We start from the raw sequence: 20,422 nt of genomic DNA on the forward strand, positions 1-20,422 counted from the left end.
TGAGATTTTTGATTATCAACGTTAAACTAGTGGAAATTTCAATTCCTTCCAAACCCAGTAAAAATTCAGACCCAATCAATAATCCTGCAACCCCAACACGGACATGAGGTTGTTATAAGTTACGGTCGTTTTCGCCCATCGCTCCATTTTTCTATGCATAAAAGACTCGTGTCTCATACGCGCACGTCATTTTCGTTCGAGCATTCTCAGAGAGCGGACACGATACTTCATTTGTAGCCTTGAGCCAGCATTGGAGGCGATTGTCGGGCGGAGACAAAGGCATCCCACAGCGATAGGCGGCAGTCAACGATGGTGGAGCGACGGTCGGGACCAAGATGAATACACAGCTAGGTGTTTCAATCTGCTCAACTTATGGGCGAGAAGAAGGCGGGGTGAAAAATTCATTTTCGGTGCAAAACATAAACAAACCGGCTGGCTCTCCCATACTAAAATCCAAGATGGCTGAATCGTGAATTTGGCAGATTGGAACACCTAGCTGTGTATTCATCTTGGTCGGGACGGCAGCCTCACTGGAGTGAAAATTTTGCCCGCTTGCGGTCCAAGCGACAACGGCTGCCGCGTTGATGTTGGTCGCGTCGTCAATGGTGGAGCTGCGGTAATTGCTGATAGTGAATGGAGTCATTTAAAGTAAATCAATTCTTTGGATTACCATCATTACCGTGGAAAAATGGTGTTAAGCTGAGAGGATTTTCCAAAGTGCAACAACTTGTGACCAGCACACTCTTGGCGTTCAGTAAAATCTTCTAGCAAGATTCTGAATTTGGTTATGTGCTGTCAGTGATTTCCAATGCGTACCATTGAGAAAAATAACAATATAAAATTGGTCAATTGGAGACAAACTTCGGTTAGTTACGCAGAACTTCGGTTAGTTAGGAAATTTAAATGCAAGGATGATATCAGTAGCAGTCAGCAAAATTTTCATTTTTGCTGTTAGGGATTGGAATTGCACATTATCGAAGGTTAATCGGTTCTTTTTAGAACCAACATTTTATACAAAAGAATATTAACCGAAACTAATTTTATTCAAAGTGCAAATTATTATTTGCAATAGAAATACCCAAATTAAATTAAGCTCATTCAGAATATTTTTCGAAAAATAAGAAAAAACAACAATGAAATTGTTTTTTTTCAAGTGAAACCCCTAACAAATTAAACAAACAAAACTAAACTTCTCATATTATATAAAACTCGAGAATTAAAAAAAATTGACCTAATTACATGAATATATCAGCTACTTTCAAAATGTAAATTTTTAATTGTCGTATCCAACAAATTTTATGTTTTGAATATTGCTCGACACCAGTGTTGTCTCAAGAGTAATCAAAAGAACAATTTTGTAATATTCATGAATTATGAGTCTTGCTAGGTTCTTCATTTCGCCAAACGGTTTTACGTAGTTTACGTCGGGCGGTCGTGTCTTGTACACAACCCTTATGATTTTTGTCCGGAATTTTTGCACCGATCTAGAACGGAACGATCGTGAACGAAATCGATTTTCTCCTTCCCGACGCGGACGATTCGATTTTGCTCCTTCCCGACGCGGACGATACGATTTTGCTCCTTCCCGACGCGGACGAATTGCGCGGATTACGTCGCGAATACGCGGATCGGTGCAAACACTATCGTTTTAATAGTCACTGGTATATCGTTCACTCCTTCCTTGCCGCCACCAAGACCAAGGATAAACTTGCGCATTCAGATTGCGATCGAAATTTTAATTCGTGTCTCACTTCACTGAATTCGACCAGGCTAAAAACAGCACACTTTGTTTTTACTGCCTATACCCAAGCCACGCTCAGCTACAAAGCTTCTTCAGTGTCGATTTTCACACTATTCTTCCCCAAGGGGACCGTACAATGCCTAGATACAAGTGGTACGGTGGCTATTCACTGATCGCACAATTGAAATCTGGCGCGCTTCAGATATCCACACCTTTTAGTCACTTTACTATGGCGCACATTCACGGCCTCTGTGCCGACTTTCAGTGGCCACTTGGACCCCCGGAATTTGGTTTACACACTCACTTAATTCCTTCTGACCGGGGTATCCTTCGATCTGGCTCGAAGGACCAATGTTGACGCCCACAGGGTTTGTTCGCTGGACCGAAGGTTGTTTCTTCGCCGTAATGAAACGGCAATCAGTAAGATATAAACCGTAGAGTACTGTAAACGATTCTATCTTCGCTTTTTACTTAAGCATAAGTTTAGCACCGTCTTATAGCACTAATCACGAACTAGTTTGGTCGACAATAATCGAACCAGGCTTTGCTTTCCCACTTTATGACTAAAGTCGCGGACAAGCACTTTCGGACTTGGAAAGGATTTCGTGTTTGGATAGCGCGCACGGACAGACTTTATTACCTTACTTTGACGACAGGTTGGTCTGAACTAACTCCCGTCACAATACGATCGTATAGTATTCTACATGTTTGTGGATACTGACCAGGGGATATTTTCGCTCTCCCTTCTCTCGCAGTCTATATGTGGGAATAGGATTCCAAACTGCTAGGATAGTTATATAATAAATTCAACTGGGTAATTTCAACTTAAATAGAGCTTCTACAATTATATATGAGGGTTTTTAGATAAATCTTTTATTGGTGTGAGTATCGACGAGGATTAAGTCAGAGGATCACATCGTAATGCTAGTGGTAAACTTAATCAAGCACGGCGAGTCATGGGCCCATAACTACCTTTTCAGAATTGACTAAAACAAGATTTTAAGAGGAAAATATAGAGTTTTCAGAGAGTAGCCTGTTCTCCGAGCTCTAATACCCCAGCCAACAAATTGGTTCACATAATTAACTTTCAGTTCTGTTTAATGCACTCATATACGATGTATTTTGATTGTATAAAATGCATAGATTCCCTCTATGTGAACAAAAGTGGAGGCCATATACGTACAAATCAATATTATTGCATAACGAGATATACGACGTATCCCGACTTCAATTGAATCTTTGAACAATCATGCTTGTTTTTATCAGAGATCGCACATGTTCAGTTACGAAGTTACATATTTGGCCTGTTACAACTTTCAAATCTAGAAGAGGCAAGAACAGTTCCAAATATGCATGCATAAAAATATATCAATTATATTAATATAAACTAACGTGTCATTGTATTTACAGCAAAAATATTTATTAGGACGGAACTGGATTCTATCATCATGTTAAAATGCTGTTAGTCGCTTATCAGTTGATGCATATATTTATGTTATAAATTTAACCTCTAGCTTCCAGTTTCGATCCATTGACCTTCTAGTTCATAGTCTAGATGCTATCCGTTCCTCCATTTGTACACAGCTGTTAAGCGATTATTTATACCTAATGATACTATTGCACCTGCAAATACAATTTGAAAAAGCATTGTATTGCATCATGTACAACATCCTCAACAATGATTTCTTAAAGCAGCATATGCGATTTGATTGAGCACATATACAATTTCATGTTAACGTGTATTTGATCTCTAAAAGGAGACATACAATACTGCTGATATATTTAAATTGTCTAAAAAGCTCATTTCCATAAACACGATATTACAGATTATTTTATAGATTATAAACATCGCTGCTATAATAAAACTAATTGAAAAAAAAAGTTTGTTTGAAGCCTACTAACAGTGCATTCTCCAGTACATAGTTGAATTTCATCTTAGCAGTTTGTTATGCGAGAAAATTTCCAATAAGTGACTACAAGTGCTGTTTAATATCAAATTCTATATTTTAGAGTGCGTGTATGTATACAAAGGATATAAGTACAAGAAATTTATCGTTCAAATGCATGTTGATTAATTTAACTAATTTGTCGGATATTCGTCGCTCATCGTCGTCTGTTCCATAAAAGGCATTCTAAAAAAGTTGTTCTATTAAATTGTGATGATAGACTACAAATGGTGGCATTACCCTTGGGTGCGGAAAGATTTCTTTTTACAAAGGAATATCTCTGTATTCAACGCCTATGAGTACAGCCTTTTCGTTTTCTTTTGTTTTCAATGACAAACGAGAGCATTTTCTAATAAAAATGTTTTACGACAGACTCAAAGAACACCAGAGTTGATGTTTGTATATTTGCAATCATTATTCCAAAAGACTATGCAATCAAATCTTAATGACAATGCAATTTCATATGCGCATATAAACAATCGTTCAATTATGCATGATATATGATTTCGTTGTGAGTTTAACTTAGCATATTTACAACTAATGATAAAGATTGCAATTAGATTGTATGTTTGCATTATATGTAACCTTTCTACAATTTTTTACAACTTCTGATAAATCTATATATGATTACGATTTGATCTGTTAATATATGTAACTTATTTTGTACATTCATATACGATTGCTGGTTTGCTGGGACCTTAAAAACCTTTAGTTTATTCTTGCTCGTAACGTAAACGATTCAACAACATAAATAGGATTCTATTTTGTTTTCGTGATTGCTGGGTGAATTTCAAGCCGAAGAGTCTTAGAAATATAATTTTGCCCATAAAATAATGATTTTTTGAAGTTATTCTAGACTCGTACTTACTGCCATCACTAAGTACTTTATGATGTATTTTAGTATGGTTTTTTTTCTGAAGTATTAGCAAAAATTGATGAAAAACTGAAGTGGTGCTATTTCTCATTTCGCACATTTTTCATGAATTTTTCAGCTTAAATGTAAATGGTTCGCATTAATATCAATATAATGCAATGAAAAGTAGTGAAAAGTATTGGTGGTGCTATTTTTATTTCGCTCAGTGTATACGTCCCAATCCAAGAAAAAAAATGGATGAAATGGATTTTTAGAGCGTTTTCAATTTGGATCTATAGCCTATGCTCTAAGAAATTTACAAATGTACTGAAATGGAACGATTGATGAACGCTCATCCAATTCAAGTATATGAATCACAAACATCATAAACGATAAAAAACAACTAACTAAACTTGCTAACAACTCGCAAGGTACTTAAGGTCTATACTTAAGGGTATTCTTGGATGAACTTGAATGCAACAATGGTTGAAGGTATATCCATTGTGTTTCTATGGATTACAAGGGCATCATTTATTAGTTATTAGAGTTATTAGAGATCTTTGGCTATACGTGTAGATTAGGGTGGCTCAAATTAGTATAAACAAAACTTTTTTCAATTTTTTTTTTTTTTTTTTTGATGGGCTGCCCTCTTATTCGGTCAACGTTTGTGCGGTGCTAAACTTGTTGGAAATTTACATGCAAAAAGGTATTCAGAAACATCCAAAACAGTGGTTTGCAGGTAGACGGCACAATTTACGATGAAGAACTATGATACTCATTCAGAAGAATTTAGATCCTGAATTTAATACAGAATGTTATGCTCAAAACCGCGAAAAGATTAGAGTTTGCCCGGCGAAGTTATTAGCATTTCTCTGAAGTGGGGTTTGGGCAAATTTCGTTTCTTTTAGCTTAGAAAAGAAATAAATTCACCCATACAACACTCCAGTTAAATGCTAATATCTTTGCCTAATAAACTCTCATCTTCTCGCGATCTCCAGCAAAACATTCTGTATTTGATGCTACAAGAACTGAATGAGTGTCATAGTTCTTCATCGTAAATTATACCGCCCAACTGCAAATAGCTGTTTTCCATATAAACTTCCAACGAATTTAGCACCGCCCAAACGTTGATCCATTTGGCTGAAATTTTGTCCAAAGCATCAGAGCATCAAATAGAACTGAATAAAAGAGCGGCCCATCAAAAAAATTGAAAATGTGTTTTTTGAGCCACCTTAGTGTAGATCTTAACTCATGTGCTCCAGAGAATTGTCGGATAACTTGGAAAGGAAATTTTTTTAAAGGATTATCCAATTTGCCTATATTAATCAAAAAGGGTAAAAACCATTCCTCAAAGATAAAACCGGCCTTTGATTATTACTATTAAAAACTCAACTTAATTCACCGAGTGGTGATACTGCCTTTCTCGCATTTAACCAAGACACCAACCTCATATGGCGCTTATATAGTTCGATTCCACTTTGTTAATAACTTTTAAACGCAATGGTCGATCGTTATCAAATTCAATAGTGATCAACAAGGCTTTGCCCCCTGTCGAATGCAACTTGTTGCGTGGAAATCGGTTAAGAATTTCTATATGAAAAAGTGGCTAATGTTTTACGGTTTTCGTGTGCACACACACACACACATACACACGGACAGACAGACATTTGTTCAGTTCGATGAGCTGAGTCGATTGGTATATAACATCATGGGTCTCCGAGACTTCTATAAAAAGTTCGTTTTTGGAGTGAAATGATAGCCTTTTGGTACAACTTTGTTGTACGAGAAAGGCAAAAAAGTGATAACAGACCGTAAGCTGCGCGTGTTGAACTTAAGCCCTTGGTTAAACGTGTAGATTCCAGGGATTTCTTGGATGATCTTGAATGGAACAATTGTTGTAGGCAAGTGATGGAGATGTACAACAACTACTTAGTGATCATGCACTGCTTCTAGAATTCCGGCCCCTAGCTTATGTTGGTTCGCCGACAGGCTGGCTGATCTATTGCTCTACTGCTCTACTGGAACGTTGTCTCGAACGATTCCTCGAATCCTCTTGACTCCCCCCGGCGTCGAGGATGGTCCACCAGATCCGGTGAAAGAAACTTCCGCACTGATGGTGCCCCGACTAGCGGCGGCTATCGCAGAGGACGCTTTCGCGCATTGCGCCGACTTCTTCTTCGGGTTGCAGATGTGATCTGACAGCCCCGCTCGTGGATGACGTCAGCACTGGCGGTGCTCTACATACCCGAAGCATTTCCTTCATCTTTCTTCAACAGGTTGGCGGTTCGAGTGCCGAGATCGGTCCGATGAAGAAGACGATAGAAGACGCCCCGACGACCCGAAACCAAACCCTACTCACTACGCTGGATTTTTCTCCAAACCGATGCTCATTTTCTGGTCCCTTCTCCATCGACGCTGCAGCTCTGACCAGTGGCGTAGCCAGAAAATTGGTCTGGGGGGGGTTTTCTGAACATTTTTTTTTTTTCAAAAAAAAATTTTCTTCCAAAACTTTTGCCTTTGGGGGGGGTTTTATACCCAAAACCACCCCCGTGGCTACGCCACTGGCTCTGACAGTATTTGCGGCACGACTCTGCTTACCGCATTACAGGAGCCTTCATCGCGACACATTCGCTCTATGATGTTGTCCACCCTTATGGCAGGCATTCTTCTACGTGCCTCCGCAAACCTCGGGCAGTCGAATACCACGTTCTATGGAGTCTACTCTACGTTGATACACGCCGGGCAGAATGACGATGATGCATGGCCACACCAGTGCAAATATTGGCGGAAACAATCGTGTCCGGATAGGAACTGTGTAAGGTAAAAGTTAACCTCACCATGCTCCCTGATCACCCACGTCGACACATTGGTATCTTCTGGTATCTCTCCGTTGATAGCAACCAACATCCTCTGCTAGGGTTATGCAGATTGGAATTATCCCTGCGATAACGCGAAATGCCTCCGACGAAATGGTTCGGTACGCACTCGCAACTCAAATCGCCATTAGACGAAACACTTTATTCAGCTTCCTGCGATTACATTTCGTCTTGAGTGCAGCCCACCAGGCTGGAACGCCGTAGCTCAATATTGAGAATGATACGGTCGCCAGAAGATGATCGGCATGATCCTTGCAAGCACAGTGACCATCTTAGCCGCCTTCTCGCAGAAATAGTCGACATGAGTGTTGAAATTCAATCTGTCGTCGATCATCACTCCTAAATGTCTCAAAGCCCGCCCAGACTGTATATAGTGCTCTCCGATGGTAATCTGCATCCTCTGAATTACTTTGCAGTTGCTGACCAGCATCATTTCCGTTTTATGATGAGCTAGCGGCAGCTTGACCCAATTCATCCAGATTTCTACTGCGTCGATCGCCTCCGCCACCAGCATTTCCACCTATTTAAGAGCCGCTGCAATATACTTCATAAAATGTAAAAAAGATGCTTAGAATCTCGTAGTGGAATTTTGGATATGCGCAGACATCAGAAAGTTTGTCCCGGTTTGTCCGATTTTCACCATTTTTCCGAAAGAAAAATAAAATAATGAACATAGCACAAGGATGTTGTGAAGATGTATGGGAAGTCAAACAGAGTTAATTTCAATTTCGATAGATGTCCATTTTACTCGATTTGCCCCATGTTAATGCAGAAACCAAATATTTTCAGCATTTTTACATTAATGTGAATTAAAAAACGAGCAATGGGTAATGTTTTAAACATAACCGCAAAAAGACGTAGGACTTGTACAACCGTAACGTATTTATATTTAAACTTTGAATCTATGGGGCTTGATTACAGGCAGTGGCGTAGCCAGGGGGGTGGTTTTGGGTATAAAACCCCCCCCAAAAACAAAATTTTTGGAAGAAAATTTTTTTTTTCAAAAAAAAAATGTTCATAAAACCCCCCCCAGACCAATTTTCTGGCTACGCCACTGATTACAGGTATTAATATTAGAAATGACAACTTTCATGCTGTGTAGAATTATTAGCAATTTGTTTATTTTCAAAACTTCTGGAAATAAAACTAATTATTAAATACATAATCAGAATTGCTTTGTTTCTAACTATTCAGCTCTTATTTACTCTAGCAAATGTAGGGCATTTATAGATTTCTTATTGATGATAGTATTTAAAGTTTAAAAATTCTATTATTAAAATTTTTAGACTTGGGCAAAATATGCTATTTTATGGGAACTGTTCCGTTTTCCATCTCATTGAACATATATTCATCTTATCGTCAAACAAAGAAATACAGCATCAATTTCGTAGCTTCTTATTGCTAACATGCGCGCTTACTGCTGAAAAAATAAAAATAGGAAACTAGTCAAGGAGCAGTAACCCTATTACGTGATGAACTTATTTAAATAATAAAAAATCTCGACATTAAAGATTTAAAAAAATTAAAAAAACCCAAATTAATCCACCTAGCGGTGACGATGCCTTTCTCGATTAAATCAAGATATACTGAAGGTGGTAACTTCGTTTTTTTCCAATTCCTATCTACCAAAAATGTTGGCAATTTTGTTTTTATGTAAAATATCTGTAAAATAAGCAAACAAAATAACAAGTTATGACGATCGTGAAATTTTCTTTCATCCATTTTTGACAGAGAAATTATTTCAAGTATTGTTATTTGTAATACATATTGATATAATTGTTATTACTAAATGGTTGGGTTCATTCCACGTCGAGCATCCGTGCGAGACAGTCCATAGTCCGCGTACGGTCGAATATTCTTCCGGTTTTTTTCCTCGAAGCCAGGTTTTTTTTTACCGTAGCTGAAGTGCTTGAGTGAAAGTGTGCTTATTTGAAGCAAACATTTGGAAAGTCACCATCGTTTTTTGCAAAAACAGACCTTTTGCAAACTCATCGGCGTCCATCGTCACGCAGGCGAAGTCATCATCGCCCAAAGCCGACAGTTCCACCACCATCATCACTGATCGTGCGCCTCCACCAACACAGGCGCTGTTGTCCCGACACCCGCAGCTGTAGCCTCGATCGCGGTACGGGCGAGAGGCCGTCTGTTCGGTGTGTGCTGCTACAAGCCCCAGCCGGTGACACTGTAGTGTGAAGGCTAAGCTAAGTATATTTTTGATCTCTCTCTCTCTCTCGTTGTAACCCCTTTCTTCCGCTCTTTTGATAATTTGAACCACGTCTGTCTTTGATAATCCGTTTTCCCTGTGTGTTTGTTAATTAGTTTTGTGTTATTTTTTCCCCTGTGATAAGTGTTTACAATTGTGCCTCGCTGCTGCGAGACATTTAAAGTCTGCAATGCGCGAAGGCGATGATGGCGGGGGTACATCGTATTCCTCGTCAAATAATGCCTTGTTGGCTTCCGATGCTCTGCGTCAAAATAAAATGGACACTAGCAACACCAATGTTTCCCCCACGACCCCCCGCCTCAAGGCCTACCCTCCCGATTCTAGTGGGCCGTATGTTGGTTTCTTCCGACCCAAAGGCAAGCGGTTGAATATAAGTCAGATCAGCAAAGATCTGGAAAAGCGATTCTCGTCTGTCACGACCATTGACCTGGTTGGGTCCAGTAAGCTTCGCGTCACGGTCAGTGATCGCAAACAGGCCAACGAGATTGCCACCTGTGAGCTTTTCACTCTCGAATATAAGGTCTATTTACCGTCAGCAGTTTGTGAGATCGCGGGGGTGGTGACGGAGGAAGTATGACATGCGACGATTTGAAACAAGGTTTCGGTCGTTTCAAGAACGCTTCTTTGTCTCCTGTTGCGATACTGGATTGCAAGCAAATGTATTCGGTGTCGCAGGAGGGAGAGAAGCGGGTTTATTCGCCGTCTGATTCTTTCTGCGTCACCTTCTCCGGGTCCGCACTGCCTGACTACGTAGTGATTGGCAAACTTCGTCTACCTGTTCGGCTGTATGTACCGAAGGTGATGAATTGTGTTAATTGCAAGCAGCTGGGCCACACCGCTCAGTACTGCTGCAATAAACCTCGCTGTGCATCGTGCGGAGAGAAGCATGTGGATGGCGCGTGCAAAACGCCACCGAAATGTGTCTATTGCAACGAAGGCCCTCCACATGCTCTTGAAGCTTGCCCGACGTACATACAGCACCGAATCCACCAGAAGCGTTCTCTTCAGCAGCGTTCTCGACGTAGCTACGCCGAAATGCTGAGGAAGGCCGCTTCACCAGTTGTATCTGACACCATCTACTCGTCTCTTTCTTTGGACGATCAAGGTAGCTCTGACTCCGAAGTTGGAAATGGGGCCTTTGTTTTCAAAGGCTCAACGAGGAAACGAGTAAAACAAAGCCAGCGTCCCTCGAAAAAGCCTAGGAAACAGCCTCAAAGAGAGCCCCATTCCAACATGGCGAAATCAAACGCAGGTGGAAATCAAAAACGTTCGACTTTTGTGGTTTCACATCAGGATGAACGAGAGTTTCCACCGCTTCCGGGGACATCTAAAATCCCAGATGCCCCATTTTTGCGATTTCTCAGCCAGAAAGAGAGCATAGAAAGCGAGCACAACAACCTCCAAGCGCTCCAATGTTCACACTTTCTGGCATCGTGGAGCTCATCCTCAACTTCTTCGATGCTTCCGACCCCGTGAAAAACATGATCAAAACTGTTCTTCCTATTCTGACTCCTCTCCTGAAGCAGCTGGCTCGAGTCATTCGTATCCTTCGATGACTAATTTCGTCCATAAGACTCATATGATTTCGATTCTACAGTGGAACTGTCGAAGTATTCTTCCAAAATTAGATATTTTCAAATTTTTAGTTAACAAATTACAATGCGATGTTTTTGCTTTATGTGAAACATGGCTAACATCAGATGTAAACCTTCATTTTCCCGATTTTAACATCATTCGCTGCGATCGGGTAAATCCATATGGAGGGGTGCTTTTAGGGATCAAAAAACAGCACTCCTTCTATAGGGTCGATTTTGTTCCGATGTCAGGCACCGAAGCTGTCGCATGTCAGGTGACTATTCGAGGAAAAGACCTCAGTATCGCCTCGATATATCTTCCTCCAAACACCGCGATATCTCGTAGAGATCTCTCGCACATCTGCTCGGTTATGCCCGAGCCACGGTTGCTCTTGGGAGATTTTAACTCCCACGGAACAGGCTGGGGGGAACTGTACGACGACAACCGTTCAACAATGATATACGACCTCTGCGACGACTTCAATATGTCAATTTTGAATACAGGAGAAGTTACACGAGTGGCACCTCCAGCAAGAGATAGCCGTCTAGATCTTTCCATTTGTTCGAGCTCATTATCGTTGGACTGTATTTGGAAGGTGGTCCAAGATCCCCATGGTAGTGATCATTTGCCGATCGAAGTTTTAATTTCCAATGGACATAATCAATCCGCTCCTATTGACCTCTCATATGACCTCACAAAGCACATCGATTGGGGGAAATATGGGGAGGCCATCATTGATGGCATACAGTCGATAGAAACACTTCCACCGCGGGAAGAGTACCAGTTTCTATCTCAGTTGGTTATTGACAGCGCTCTCCATGCACAACGCCGGCCGGTGCCAGGAGCTTCGGTTCGTAGGAAACCACATAGTCCGTGGTGGGACACCGAGTGCACACAGCTCTATCGTGAGAAATCTAACGCGTTTAAGGAATTTCGGAAACACGGATCGATCGTTCTTCACAAACGGTACATCGCGCTCGAGATCCAGTTCAAGAAGCTGGTCAAAGTGAAGAAACGTGGATAATGGCGCACTTTTGTTGAAGGTTTATCGCGCGAGACCTCAATGAAAATTCTGTGGACCGTCGGGAGAAGAATGCGCAACGCGTCGTCCGTAAACGAAGATCGTGAAAGCTCGTCGCGGTGGATACTCGATTTTGCGAAGAAAGTTTGTCCGGATTCGGTGCCGGTGAAGCAAGTGTCACGTGATGCTTTTGCTGACAGGGATGATATAGATCGGCCCTTTTCGATGATTGAATTCTCGCTTGCTCTCCTTTCATGTAACAATTCTGCTCCAGGGATGGATAGAATAAGGTTCAATATGCTCAAAAACCTCCCAGACGTCGCGAAGAGGCGCCTATTGAGCTTGTTCAACCAGTTACTGGAGTGCAACATTGTTCCGGATGATTGGAGGCAAGTGAGGGTGATAGCCATCCAAAAGCCTGGAAAACCCGCGTCGGATTGTAATTCGTATCGCCCTATCGCGATGTTGTCCTGTTTTCGGAAGTTGTTGGAGAAGATGATTCTCTTACGGCTAGACGAATGGATTGAATCGAATAGTTTGTTGTCAGATACACAGTTTGGTTTCCGCAGGGGTAAGGGAACGAACGACTGTCTTGCGTTGCTTTCTTCAGAAATTCAGCTTACCTTTGCTAAAAAAGAGCAAATGGGCTCAGTGTTTTTGGACATTAAGGGGGCTTTTGATTCAGTTTGCGTCGATGTCTTATCCGACAAACTCCACGAGTGTGGACTTTCACCAATTTTGAACAACTATTTGTATAATTTGTTGTCAGAGAAGCGTATGAGTTTTTCTCATGGTGACTCGGCAACTTCACGAATTAGCTACATGGGTCTCCCTCAGGGCTCATGTTTAAGTCCTCTTCTTTACAATTTTTACGTCAGAGACATTGATGAATGTCTCATGCCAAATTGCTCGTTAAGACAGCTTGCAGATGATTGTGTTGTATCCGTTTCGGGGCCAACAGCGGTTGATCTGCAAGGACCATTGCAAGATACTTTGGACAATTTGTCTACTTGGGCTTTGAAGCTGGGTATCACATTCTCTCCGGAGAAAACTGAGATGGTTGTCTTTTCAAAAAAACATAAGCCGGCAAAGTTTCCGCTCCAACTGATGGGTAAGGCAATCACTCATAGTATCAAAGCACGTCAGTACGCGCTGCTGTCACAAACTGAAACGACTCGCACACGGGAGGCACAGCTTCTTTTATACACAAAGAAAATCTTGCGGTGGACCCGAAGGCACGTGGCAATGCATTTTGATGTTCGTGTTAGGAATGCACGAGATATATATGATTTTTTTTCATTGATTACTTCCTACTGAAAATTGGCCGGATCGGACCATGGGCTAAGCAGTCATGGCCAAAATACTTTTTTTTCACCAAAAGTGCGTAGAAATTACCCACTCGGAAAAAAAAACGAGAAAGGCACCATCACCGCTAGGTGGATTAATCTGGGTTTTTTTTTAAATCCCCTGCTTTAAATAACTCCTACTTTTGAGCTAATTAACCAATTAATTATGAAATGAAAGCTGAAGAATGCTACTTTCAATAAATTACGGAATATATTGACACGACGGGCAAGTTGCTGGAGAGGATCTTCCTCAACAGGCTCAGAGGGTACGGACGACCTTTCAAGCATTCAGTTCGGTTTTCGCAAGGGTAAGTTCACGTTTTATGCTATCAACTCAGTGGTAAAGCGAGATAGCAATGCAACGAAAAGGCGAAGTATTCAATACTGCGCGTTAGTGACACAGGATGTGAACAATGCATTCAACAGCGCAAGCTGGGATGCCATCACGCTCTCGTTACTGGACTGTACTGGATTTTGGAAAGCTATTAGGAAATCCAATTAGGGTCTCGCCGACATTTCTCACCAACACGAATGCACGGTTGTGGTTGCAAACAATCCCATTTGATTTTGCCGTGACAGCTGCTCATGGTTGCAAACAAACTGAGTAAAAGTGTGAGTGAAATGTGCGTGTGCGTACACGCTCGCAGAAAGCCTAATGTGCACACCGATTGATCATATAATCGAGTGATCGATTGATCAACTAATGATTATTTAAATTGACCAGTAAATCAGTAAACCATGAAAATTTCCCAAGTAAGGCCTTCGAGAAATCTCAGGATTACCTCAGAAAACTCATACTGCAGTATCTGATAAGGGCGTTTTGAAAAGGGCGAATCAGAAAAAGGCGTAACTTAAACAAAGGTCCTAAATACAAAAGGCGAAAAACGCGGAACTAACAAGAGGGCGAGATACGCGTAACTAACTAAGGGCCTAACTACTAAGGGCGAGATACACGTAACTAACAGGGGCCTAACTGTTAAGGGCGAGATACACGTAACCAACAAAGGGCCTAAATGCAAAGGGCGAAAATCACGTAACTAACAAGGGGCCTAACTGCTAAGGGCGAGATACACGTAACTGACAAGGGCCTAACTGCTAAGGGCAAAAATCACGTAACTAACAAGGGGCCTAACTGCTAAGGGCGAGATACACGTAACTGACAAGGGCCTATCTGCTAAGGGCGAGATACACGTAACTGACAAGGGCCTAACTGCTAAGGGCGAAAATCACGTAACTAACAAGGGGCCTAACTGCTAAGGGCGAGATACACGTAACTGACAAGGGCCTAACTGCTAAGGGCGAAAATCACGTAACTAACAAAGGGCCTAACTGCTAAGGGCGAAAATCACGTAACTAACAAAGGGCCTAACTGCTAAGGGCGAAAATCACGTAACTAACAAAGGGCCTAACTGTTAAGGGCGAAAAACGCGTAACTGACAATGGTCGTATCTACTCAGGTCGAAATTCGCGTAAGTCTTAAAAGGCGTAACTGTAAAATAACCAACTACTAAGGTCGAAATGAGAGTAACTGAAAAAAGTGCGAATTTGCCAAAGGGCATAATTTCTGAGGTCGGAAATCATGTAACTGCCATAGGCGAAAACCGCCCAACAAGGGGAATATCTGCAAAAAGGCCTAAATCTGAGACTCTCAGAATCTCAGATTCTCAGATACTCAGAATTTCAGCCTGAGATTCTGCGATTCTTAAATTCTGAGATTCTGAGATTCTAAGATTCTGAGATTCTGATTCTGAGACGGCAGGTGCCGAAGTGCAAAACGGATGAACTGCTTTTGAACTCGTTCAATGCGAATCACTTGGGTCGTATCGTACGGCATCCAAATAGGGGCAGAATATTCAAAAATACTCCTCACAAGTGCACAGTACAGAGCTTTCAAGGTGTAAACATCGGTGAAATGAGCTACAGTCCTGCGATGAAATCGAAAAACTGCGAATGCCTTCGCCGTTATTGCAGAAATATGTTCGTTGAACCGCAATTTCGAGTCCAGTCTAGAGAGTCCAGAATACCAGTCCAGTCTTACATCATTCAGCACGAACAGCAAGACGAAAAGAGCTCGAATAGATTTTATCTACACAGATCTGTCAGCTGCTTTTGATAAGCTAAACCATTGCATCGCTATTGCCAAATTAGACAAGTTAGGAGTGAATGACACTCTATTGGAATGGTTCCGATCATATCTCTCCGGCCGCCAACTAACGGCTGCTATCGGTGAATGTAGATCTGGTTCCTTCGTGGCTACATCGGGAATACCCCAAGGAAGTCATTTGGGTCCGTTAGTCTTCCTACTGTATTTCAATGACGTGAATAGGTGACGTGCCATAGGCGAAAACCGCCCAACAAGGGGAATATCTGCAAAAAGGCCTAAATCTGAGACTCTCAGAATCTCAGATTCTCAGATACTCAGAATTTCAGCCTGAGATTCTGCGATTCTTAAATTCTGAGATTCTGAGATTCTAAGATTCTGAGATTCTGAGATTCTGAGATTCTGAGAATCTGAGATTCTGAGAATCTAAGTTTCTGAGATTTTTAGATTCTGAGAATCTGAGATTCTGGGACTCTGTGATACTGAGATTCTGAGATTCTAGAATCTAAGATTCTGAGATTTTTAGATTCTGAGAATCTGAGTTTCTGAGATTCTGAGATTCTGATAATCTGAGATTCTGGGAATCTGAGATTCTAAGATTCTGAGATTCTGAGATTCCGAGATTCTGAGATTCTGAGATTCTTAGATTCTGAGATTCTTAGATTCTTAGATTCTGGGAATCTGAGATTCAGACATTCTAGGAATTTGAGATTCTTAGATTCTGAGATTCTGAGATTGTCAGATTCTGAGATTCTGAGATTCTGAGATTGTCAGATTCTGAGATTGTCAGATTCTGAGATTCTGAGATTCTGAGATTCTGAGAATCTGAGAATCTAAGAATCTGAGTTTTAGAGAATCTGAGTTTCAGACAATCTGACATTCTAAGATTCTGAGATTCCAAGATTCTGAGAATCTGAGATTCTGAGAATCCGAGATTCTGAGAATCTGAGATTCTGAGAATCTGAGATTCTGAGAATCTGAGATTCTGAGAATCTGAGATTCCGAGAATCTGAGATTCTGAGAATCTGAGATTCTGAGAATCCGAGATTCTGAGAATCTGAAATTCTCAGAATCTCAAAATCTCAGAATCTCGGAATCTCAGATTTTCAGAATCTCAGAATCTAAAAATCTCAGAATCTCAGTTTCTCAGAATCACAGAATCTATGAGTCTTAGAATCTAAAATTCTCAGAATCTCAGTATCTAAAAATCTCAGAATCTCAGAATCTCGGAATCTCAGATTTTCTGAAACTCAGATTCTCAGAATCTTAGATCTGAATCTCAGTTTCTCAGAATCTCAAAGGCCCTGAATTTCATTGGTTTCCCCAGCAGTGTTCTATTCATGTTTTTCAAATTTTCAATTAATTGAAATCATTATGTTACTGCCAAGAAAGGCGCCGGAATTGCAAAGTGGATTAATCCGTAGATAAAATGACGCATCCATACACCAAAACAATTGAAAAATATTTCAATCGTGTGGTTCAAATCTGCTGAAAATAGAACGGAGCGTTATACCAGTTTTATTATTTTGACAGTTGACTGGTATAAAAACTGAATCTAGAACAGCTGCTGGGAAAATTAATGTTTCAGATTCATATTTAAACTGACAGCCCCGAACGATTTGAATCACTGCTGATTTTACTCTGAAAGTTATTTGTTAACACTAGCAGACTTCGACTTCCTCTGCACCTTTATTAGAACTCCTTTTCTTCAGCTAGCTAAGATCACTACCACACAGATATCAAGCTACCACTTTAACTCAGAAGAGGCTCTGCCGGGGCCGGCAATGAAGTTGGCCGCTTGTATGAAACAATGTCAGAGCTGCCAGTCTTTTTGTGATAAAGTGATCTTCGGGTTGGGGTTGATTTTATCGAATGCTGCAGGGAAATAAGATGGCTGCCCGGATAAAAAATACAATAGGTTTACAATAAAATATTATAAAAATACAATAAATTTTATTGATGAACAATAAACTCTACCGTTCCTATATTATACCAATCAAGTTGCCATATTGTTGTTCAATTAGACTTACCGCACGGCTAAGGAGGGCCCACTATACTCTATACTGCTATTACAAACGATTTTCGAAAGTTTCCAGAACGAACTGCAATAATTGACCACTGCTCTGGATGCCTCTGCATTTCTGGAGCACCATTTGGCGACCACCAGGTAGCCCTTGCATTAATTTTGCTCTCACAACAAATGACGAATTTCAAGAATTAACCACTGCTCCGGATGATTCGGAGCTTCCCAAGGATAACTTAGTGTCCACCTGGAGTCAATTATGGCCCTGGAAACTACTTTACAACGGATTGTTTATAAGAAAAGGCGCAAATTTCTAGAACAAACTTTCGTAGTATCAGATAGAGGCCACCCAGGATCGAAGAGTAGTGCATGTATTGGTATTGATATGACAATGTTAGAACAAACGGTTTATGAAAGGTCACATCTGTTTAGAAGAATTTCTGAAATCGATCATATCTCCGAGTGTCCGGAATCTTATGGTGGGTCTCCTGCTGGTCACCCGGCGTCAATGAGTCATTGCATTTATTTTGCACTCACATTGCTAGATAAATTGATTTAAAATAATGAGCTCTGAAAATGTTAATGAACATTCTTGACTCCTCAGGGAACCTTCCAGGAGTTCCACCGGCATTTCCACCAAGAATTTCTCTAGGGTTTCCTTCGAGAATTATTCCGGTAGTTCTATCGGGAATTTCGGCAGAATTGGAATTTATTTAGGCTTCTTCAGGAATTTATATAGATTTTCCACCAGAAGCTCCTCCGAGAATTTCTCTGCGACCTCCTCAGGGAATTCTTCGGGAGGTCCTCTGATGATGATGATGGTCCAGCTACAAACCCCAACAAAGGTTTCAGCTAGACGAGATTTGTCTATAAGATGAATTCTATTGTTTCCGAGAATGCTTCTGGTAGTTTCCCCGGGGTTTCTTTGGAAATTCTCCTGGGAGTTTCTTCAGAAATTCTTCCAGAAAATTTCTTCGAGAGTTTCTCCGGGAATTCCACCAGCAATTCATCCGGGAGTTCCACCAGAAGCTATTCCAGGAAATTATTCAGGCTTTTTTTAGGAAATCATTTAAGCTTTCTTCAGAAATTAAGCTGGAAATTCCTCCCGAAGTTCTTCCGATAGTTTCTCTGGGAGCTCATCCGGGAGGTTCTCTAGGAATAATTCTCCTGGAATAACTCTTAAGGAATTCCTGGAATAATTCTTAAAAGAACCTCCCGGAGGAATTCTCGAATGCATGCCTGAAAATGCCGGATTCTTCCTGAAGAGAGAATAGCCGAAAAAATATCTAGAAGTAAATCTTGGAGAGAAGAAAAGAAATCAAGGAATTTCCTCGTGAATTTCCTAAAAAAAAATTAGTGGGGGGTTTCTAGATAAGGAGGAATTACAATTACATGAGAAGGATTTTTAGACGATTTTCAGAGGAATTTGTGGATAACTTTCCGGGGGAATTCAGAAGTTCCCAGGGAAGCTTTTAGAAGGATTTCAAGGAGAATTTTTGAGCCCGAAATGTTTCGAGTTGTTTTGAACTTTCATATATTATGGATCCTGGATGTCCTAATAAGTTTTGGGAATCTTTTGAATTTCAACCACCTATTTCTGTACATGATTGGATCGTAAAGTGCACATGTTTGAGGGAAATCATTTCAGTACCCGTTCAATCTTTCCACAATTTAGGGGGGGGGCGGCGCCAAACAAACAAATTACAAACATTATTACAAAGCATTACAAAGCTCTAAGGCAGGAGCTAAAGGGATTATTGTATCCGTACGTTGTTCGGTGGGTTGGGACAGCGAGTAAATCAGCGTGACGCAGTCTATGCTCAACTGCTCAACTGTACATCCACGAGCAAGTCCGGACAGTCTATGTTACTGCTGATGATGTCATGTACTACAAGTCTTCTTAAGTTGAGTCGTCTAGTTGAGAGTAATTCCAGGTCGATTAGCTGACATCGGGCTCTATAGTCAGGTAAGTGCATTGGATCATTCCACGGCAGGTGCCGAAGTGCAAAACGGATGAACTGCTTTTGAACTCGTTCAATGCGAATCACTTGGGTCGTATCGTACGGCATCCAAATAGGGGCAGAATATTCAAAAATACTCCTCACAAGTGCACAGTACAGAGCTTTCAAGGTGTAAACATCGGTGAAATGAGCTACAGTCCTGCGATGAAATCGAAAAACTGCGAATGCCTTCGCCGTTATTGCAGAAATATGTTCGTTGAACCGCAATTTCGAGTCCAGTCTAGAGAGTCCAGAATACCAGTCCAGTCTTACATCATTCAGCACGAACAGCAAGACGAAAAGAGCTCGAATAGATTTTATCTACACAGATCTGTCAGCTGCTTTTGATAAGCTAAACCATTGCATCGCTATTGCCAAATTAGACAAGTTAGGAGTGAATGACACTCTATTGGAATGGTTCCGATCATATCTCTCCGGCCGCCAACTAACGGCTGCTATCGGTGAATGTAGATCTGGTTCCTTCGTGGCTACATCGGGAATACCCCAAGGAAGTCATTTGGGTCCGTTAGTCTTCCTACTGTATTTCAATGACGTGAATTTTGTACCCGAAGTTCCCCGCTTATCGTATGCTGATGACTTGAAAATGTTCTTGCAAATTCAATCCTATAATCCATCGACGAATGCTATTACCTTAGAAGTTAGAATCATTTGCCAATTGGTGCAACGTTAATCGCATGATAGTCAATCCGGCCAGA

At 41.0% G+C, this 20,422-nt stretch overlaps 1 protein-coding gene across 2 annotated transcripts in view; it reads right to left on the reverse strand.

Moving 5' to 3' along the window:
* The window catches only part of LOC134215990 (probable cytochrome P450 303a1), an 89,772-nt gene extending 87,380 nt beyond the window's left edge, over positions 1–2,392 (reverse strand). Inside the window, exon 1 of one of the 2 annotated variants that reach the window (XM_062695039.1) lies at positions 2,042–2,392. The gene's annotated coding sequence lies outside the window, so the exon portion shown is untranslated. The remainder of the gene's footprint in view (positions 1–2,041) is intronic. The other variant, XM_062695036.1, reaches the window with a different exon arrangement.
* Between the last annotated feature and the right edge of the window lie 18,030 nt (positions 2,393–20,422).

The sequence above is a fragment of the Armigeres subalbatus genome, chromosome 2 (genome assembly GCF_024139115.2).
Source record: "Armigeres subalbatus isolate Guangzhou_Male chromosome 2, GZ_Asu_2, whole genome shotgun sequence".
Lineage (NCBI taxonomy): Eukaryota > Metazoa > Arthropoda > Insecta > Diptera > Culicidae > Armigeres > Armigeres subalbatus.